Here is a 6,000-nt window from a genome sequence, read left to right on the forward strand (position 1 = left end):
TCCCTCTGCTGCGGCTCCCTTTTGCTGGTCAGCTCCACAATTGATAGGGCTTTCAGTGAGGACAGGTAGGGGAAAAAGGATGCTGTGCTAGGAGGAGACTCTATGATGGGGGAACTGACTTCCAGTCGGCAGAGGAAAAAGGGCGCTGTGGTAGGAGGAGACTTTATGGTGGAGGAACCGGACTTCCGGTCGGCTCCAGAATTGAATGGGGGCTTCCGGTTAGGACCTTTGTGGCTCTTTGAATGTTTAAAGTTGCCGACCCAAGTCTCTCTTAGGAGACCAAGTTGGAATCTCAAAGGCAAAAAAGCTTCCATTTCATCTGATCAGTGCATCATCATTCTTTTGATCATTTTTTCAGAAAACGAGGCATGTGCCATCGCTAAAGGCCAGGGCAGCTGGCACGACGGCACACTCATTAAAGGTGGGTGTGTAGAAGCGGGAGCCAAAAAATCAGGAGGCGTTTGGCGGCCTTTTTTCCAACTAAGAGATTTTATTAAAAAGGCAGCTGCAGCTCATAAAAGCTTTTGCCTCTTCAGTAAAATCCATGAGTCAGAAAAAGGGGCTACCACGATTCTCCTGGGGTTTTGACCAGGGGTGAAATCCAACAGGTTCAGGAGAACCGGTAGCAGAAATTTTGAGTAGTTCGGAGAATCGGCAAATACCACCTCTGGCTGGCCCCAGAGTGGGTTGGGAATGGAGATTTTGCAATATCCTTCCCCCAGGAGTAGGGAGGGAATGGGGATTTTGCAGTATCCTTCCCCTGGATGGGGAAGGAATGGGGATTTTTATTTATTTATTTATTCAATTTATATCCCGCCCTTCTCCTAGTGGACTCAGGGCGGTGCACAGCCAGAACTAAAACACATATCAATACAAAATTTAAAATTATTAAAAGAATTATATAACTGTGGCCCAAGAATTTTGCAGCATCCTTTCCCTGGAGTGGGGTGGGAATGGAGATTCTGCGGTATCCTTCCCCTACCATGCCCACCAAGCCACACCACACCCACCAAGCCACACCCACAGAACCGGTAGTAAAAAAAAGTGGATTTCACCACTGGTTTTGCCTACCCCAAACTGATACGCTTCTCCTTCTACAATGTCCTCTAGGAGCAGGGATTCAACTGTCTGTGGATATTCTCAATCATCCAGGTCATGGGTTTTTTTTTTCTTTGCTAATCAAGCTATGCTGAAAACGAAACTGAAAGTAAAGCAGGCTGTTGGCTGTTTGCTGCAAGGAGGCAAAATTGCTCAGAGGCAGAGGGAGATTTCTTTTTCTTCTTTTCCTCACCCCAAAAAGGTAGGTGCGTCTTATACTCCGGTGCGTCTTATACTCCGAAAAATACGATAGGTCTCTTTTTTTCCCAGTGCCGTTATAACTTTGAATAGTCACTAAATGAACTGTTGTAAGTCGAGGACTACTTGTACTCCCAAGAGCAGTGCCTGGAAGACGAGGGGTGTCTGCTTACCTTCTCTCTCCTTTCCGTCGGGAAGAAATCTAAGCTTCCAACATGACCTGGTTGGGTGTAGAAACTTGCTGCTGGTGCCCTGGATAAGAGCAAACAAGGAGCAGCCTGAAACTCTTCAAGTCAAGGACTCCTTGTGTTAGTCAGGCTGCCATTGCAGTGTTTATTTTTCTGCACGACGGATTTGCAGCTCTTTTCTACCCCAACAAAGCTTTTCTTTGTTTAAAGGTGAGGCTCAGGTTTGGAGTGCGGCTACTGTAATTTAAAACTCTGGTCAAGCCCACAGAAACCAACTGTACTACAGCAGTTCGATCCTCTTTTAAGGACGGGACGGAGCCAGGGGCAGACAGACACACCCTCACTCCCCCCACCCACCCACCCACCCACCCCCGAGAGCAGCCCTTCTAGAGGTGCTGCCCAAAAACAGCCTTTCCACAATCAGCTCTTTTTCTAAGCTGACTTTAAAAAAAAGTCATTTGTGGAATGCTGTTGCCAGCCACTGGCCAAAGAAGGAATACAGGTAGGCCTCAACCTGTGGTGGAATTTAATTTTTTTTTTGCTACCGGTTCTGTGGGTGTGGCTTGGTAGGTATGTAGCTTGGTGGGCATGGCAGGGGAAGGATACTGCAAAATCCCCATTTCCTCCCCACTCCAGGGGAAGGGTACTGCAAAATCTCCATTCCCACCCCACTCCAATGGAAAGATACTACAAAATCTCCATTCTCACCCCACTCCAAGGGAAGGATACTGCAAAATCTCCATTCCCACCCCACTCCAAGGGAAGGGTACTGCAAAATCTCCATTCTCACCCCACTCCAAGGGAAGGATACTGCAAAATTTCCATTCCTACCCCACTCCAGAGGAAGGATACTGCAAAATTTCCATTCCCACCCCACTCCAGAGGAAGGATACTGCAAAATCTCCATTCCCACCCCACTCCAAGGGAAAGATACTACAAAATCTCCATTCTCACCCCACTCCAAGGGAAGGATACTGCAAAATCTCCATTCCCACCCCACTCCAAGGTAAGGATACTGCAAAATTTCCATTCCCACCCCACTCCAGAGGAAGGATACTGCAAAATCTCCATTCCCACCCCACTCCAAGGGAAGGATACTGCAAAATCCCCATTTCCTCCCCACTCTTGGGGGAAGGATATTGCAAAATCTCCATTCCCACCCCATTCTGGGGCCAGTCAGAGGTGGTATTTGCTGGTTCTCCGAACTACTCAAAATTTCCACTACAGGTTCTCCAGAACCTGTCAGAACCTGCTGAATTTCACCCCTGGCCTCAACTTACAACAGTTCATTGAGTGACCGTTCAAAGTTACAGCAGCACCGAATAAAGTGATTTATGGCCGTTTTTCATACTTACGACCGTTGTAGCATCCCCATAGTCACATGAAAATTCAGATGCCTGGCAACGGATTCATATTTATGACGGTTGCAGTGTCCCGGGGTCATGTGATTCCTTTTTGTGACCTTCTGACAAGCAAAGTCATTGGGGAAACCAATTATTCACTTAACAACCATGCTACTGATTTAACAACTGCAGCGATTCACTTAACAACTGTGGCAAGAAAAGTCGTAAAATAGAGCAAAACTCACTTAGCAAATGTTTCACTTACCAACATAAATTTTGGGCTCAATTGTTGTCATATGTTGAGGACTACCTATATGGAGAAGGAGACTTCAAAATGACTCTTGAATCAAGCCAGCTGCTACTCCAGGTTTGTCCAACCTCAGCAACTTTAAAGCCTGTGGACTCAACTCCCAGAATTCCCCAGCCCACAAAAAAGGGTCGTAAGATCGGATTGGTTACGTGAGTGACCTGTTTTATGACCATCAAGACTTATAACTGTAATGGGGTAAGCTCCGTGGTGGCACAGTGGTTAGAGTTCAGTACTCCAGACTACTTCGGCTGCCTGCCGCCTACCTGCAATTTGGCAGTTTGAATCTCACCAGGCTCAAGGTTGTCTCAGCCTTCCATCCTTCCGAGGTTTGTAAAATGAGGACCCAGATTGTTGGGGGCAATAGGCTGACTCTGTAAACCGCTTAGAGAGGGCTGTAGGCAGCGTAAAGCGGTATATAAGTCTAAGTGCTATTGCTAATACGGTCATAAATGAAGGACTACCTGTAGCAGATAAGGCAGAGGAGCAATGCTTACTAATATTGCCAACTTTAAGATGTGTGGACTTCAACTCCCAGAATTCCTCAGCCAACATATTGGCTAATATGACCTCAGAACCGGGCTGCAAGATGCAGGCAGATCAGATCCCACTGGGCTCAGTATCCTACTGATTCAACAGCCACTAAGTCCAACACTGATACCTCTCAGGCAGGGGTGAAATCCAGCAGGTTCTGACAGGTTCTGGAGGACTGGTGGTGGAAATTTTGAGTAGTTCGGAGAACCGGCAAATACCACCTCTGGCTGGCCCCAGAGTGGGGTGGGAATGGGGATTTTGCAATATCCTTCCCCCAGGAGTGGGGAGGGAATGGGGATTTTGCAGTATCCTTCCCCTGGAGTGGGATAGGAATGGAGATTTTGCAGTATCCTTCCCCTGCCACATCCACCACGCCACGCCATGCCCACCAAGCCACGCCCACAGAACCGGTAATAAAAAAAATTGGATTTCACCACTGCTCTCAGGTCCCTCTTTAGTTAACGTGGGTGCCAAGAAGCAAAGCAACCCTTTCCTGGCCTATGCATCTTGCACTCCATCAAAGTAAGAGTGTTAATGAACAAGCAGTAAGATTGTGCAGGCAAACCCAGTGCTTGCAACTGGCAACTGCTGAGCAGGGAAAGCCTCAGCTGGGCAATCTCGGTGGGGAGAAAATTCACACTGCTCAGAGACTCTCCCGTTGCTGGAAGCAACTTCAGCATCTGTCTTCATGAAATCCTGCTTCGTTTCAACCGCTTTGCAAGCTGCTGTATTAGTGTGGCATTTGACTGCAGCAGCGTTTCTCAACTTCAGCAGTTTTAAGATGTGTGAACTTCAGCTCCCAGAATTCTCCCAGCCAGTATGTGAAAAAGTTAACAGAACAAACAGTTATCTGAATGTTCTTTATCGGCTCCTTGGACACAAGGAATTTGTCTCTGGTTCAGGAGCTCTCAGTATACATAAACAACCAAGTAATAAAATCATAAGATACCAATAGGAGAAGGTACTAGTATGAAGGATGAGAAGGATAATAGTAATACTTACATGGGTAAATTTCCTAGGCATAAGACAGTACTATGGGAATTACTCATGAAGTCACATGGAGTTGATTTTGATTTGAAGGAGAATGAAGTGATCATGATGATGGTCTCTAGAAGCTGCTTTCAGAAGCTGCTGATGCTTCAGGTGATGTACTAGTAATTAGGCTAGTTCTTAATAACAATAGCACTTAGACTTATATACCGCTCAGTGGTGGGTTCCTCCTGGTTTGGGCCGGTTCGGCCGAGCTGATAGCAGTGACGATATGACGTCACCGAACCAGTTCTCTTTGTTCGGGAGCTGGGCCCTCCTGCCCCTCCCCCCGCATTATTCTTACCTTTTATTTGGCCCCACCCCCAATCTTCGCTGCCTCCCGAGTCCCAGCTGATCGGCTAGAAGGAAAAAAACTGTTTAAACTCTTGCCGCGGGGCTTCAAAGGGCCGCTCTACAGCTGATCAGTGTTAAAAGCAGTATGGTGGTAGACCAGTGCGCTCCAAAAACAAATGGGTAGACCGGTGCCTCCAAAAACAAATGGGCAGACTGGAACGCTCCAAGAACAAATGGGTAGACCGGTACAGCTCTGCAAGCAGTTAAAAGCCTGGTAGACCAGTACCTCTGCTAAATCCTAAAGAATTGTCACATGACCATCAAACCACGCCCACAAAATAAGCCACGCCCACAGAACCGGTAGTAAAAAAATGTAGAACCCACCCCTGATACTGCTTCAGTGCTTTCCAGCCCTCTGTAAGCAGTTTACAGAGTCAGCCTCTTGCCCCCAACAACAATCTGGGTCCCCATTTTACCGACCTCGGAAGGATGGAAGGCTGAGTCAACCTTGACGCTGGTGAGAATCGAACTGCTGTACTGGCAGTCAGCAGAAGTAGCCTGCAGTACTGCATTCTAACCACTGCGCCATATTAATGTTACCATTATACTGGTAACAATGGAGTGGTGCGGTGGCCTAGAGGTGGAGCTCTCGTCTCACAATCAGTAGGCTGTGAGTTTGATCCTAGGTAGAGACAGATATTTCTCTCTCTGGGCATTCTGAGAATATATCTGCTGGACAAAACTCTGCATTGGCGACAGGAAGGACATCCGGCCATTAAAAACACCCAGACCCCACCCCACAAGATTATGGAGTCGTTAAAGGAAGATGATGAATATACTGGTAACAATCTTTGCTTGCATGCTTGCTTGCGCAAGGTCCTTGTAAGAAAGACCTTCACAAGCCTTTCCTTCTGCAGGACAAATTGTCCTGATGATGTATAGAGGCTGTCATGGGAACACATCATAGGCTCCTTTCCTCCCACCCAGCTCAACTGAGAGAGCCTAATAA

The sequence above is a fragment of the Pantherophis guttatus genome, chromosome 10 (assembly GCF_059756535.1).
Source record: "Pantherophis guttatus breed Tessera chromosome 10, ASM5975653v1, whole genome shotgun sequence".
Taxonomy (NCBI): Eukaryota; Metazoa; Chordata; class Lepidosauria; order Squamata; family Colubridae; genus Pantherophis; species Pantherophis guttatus.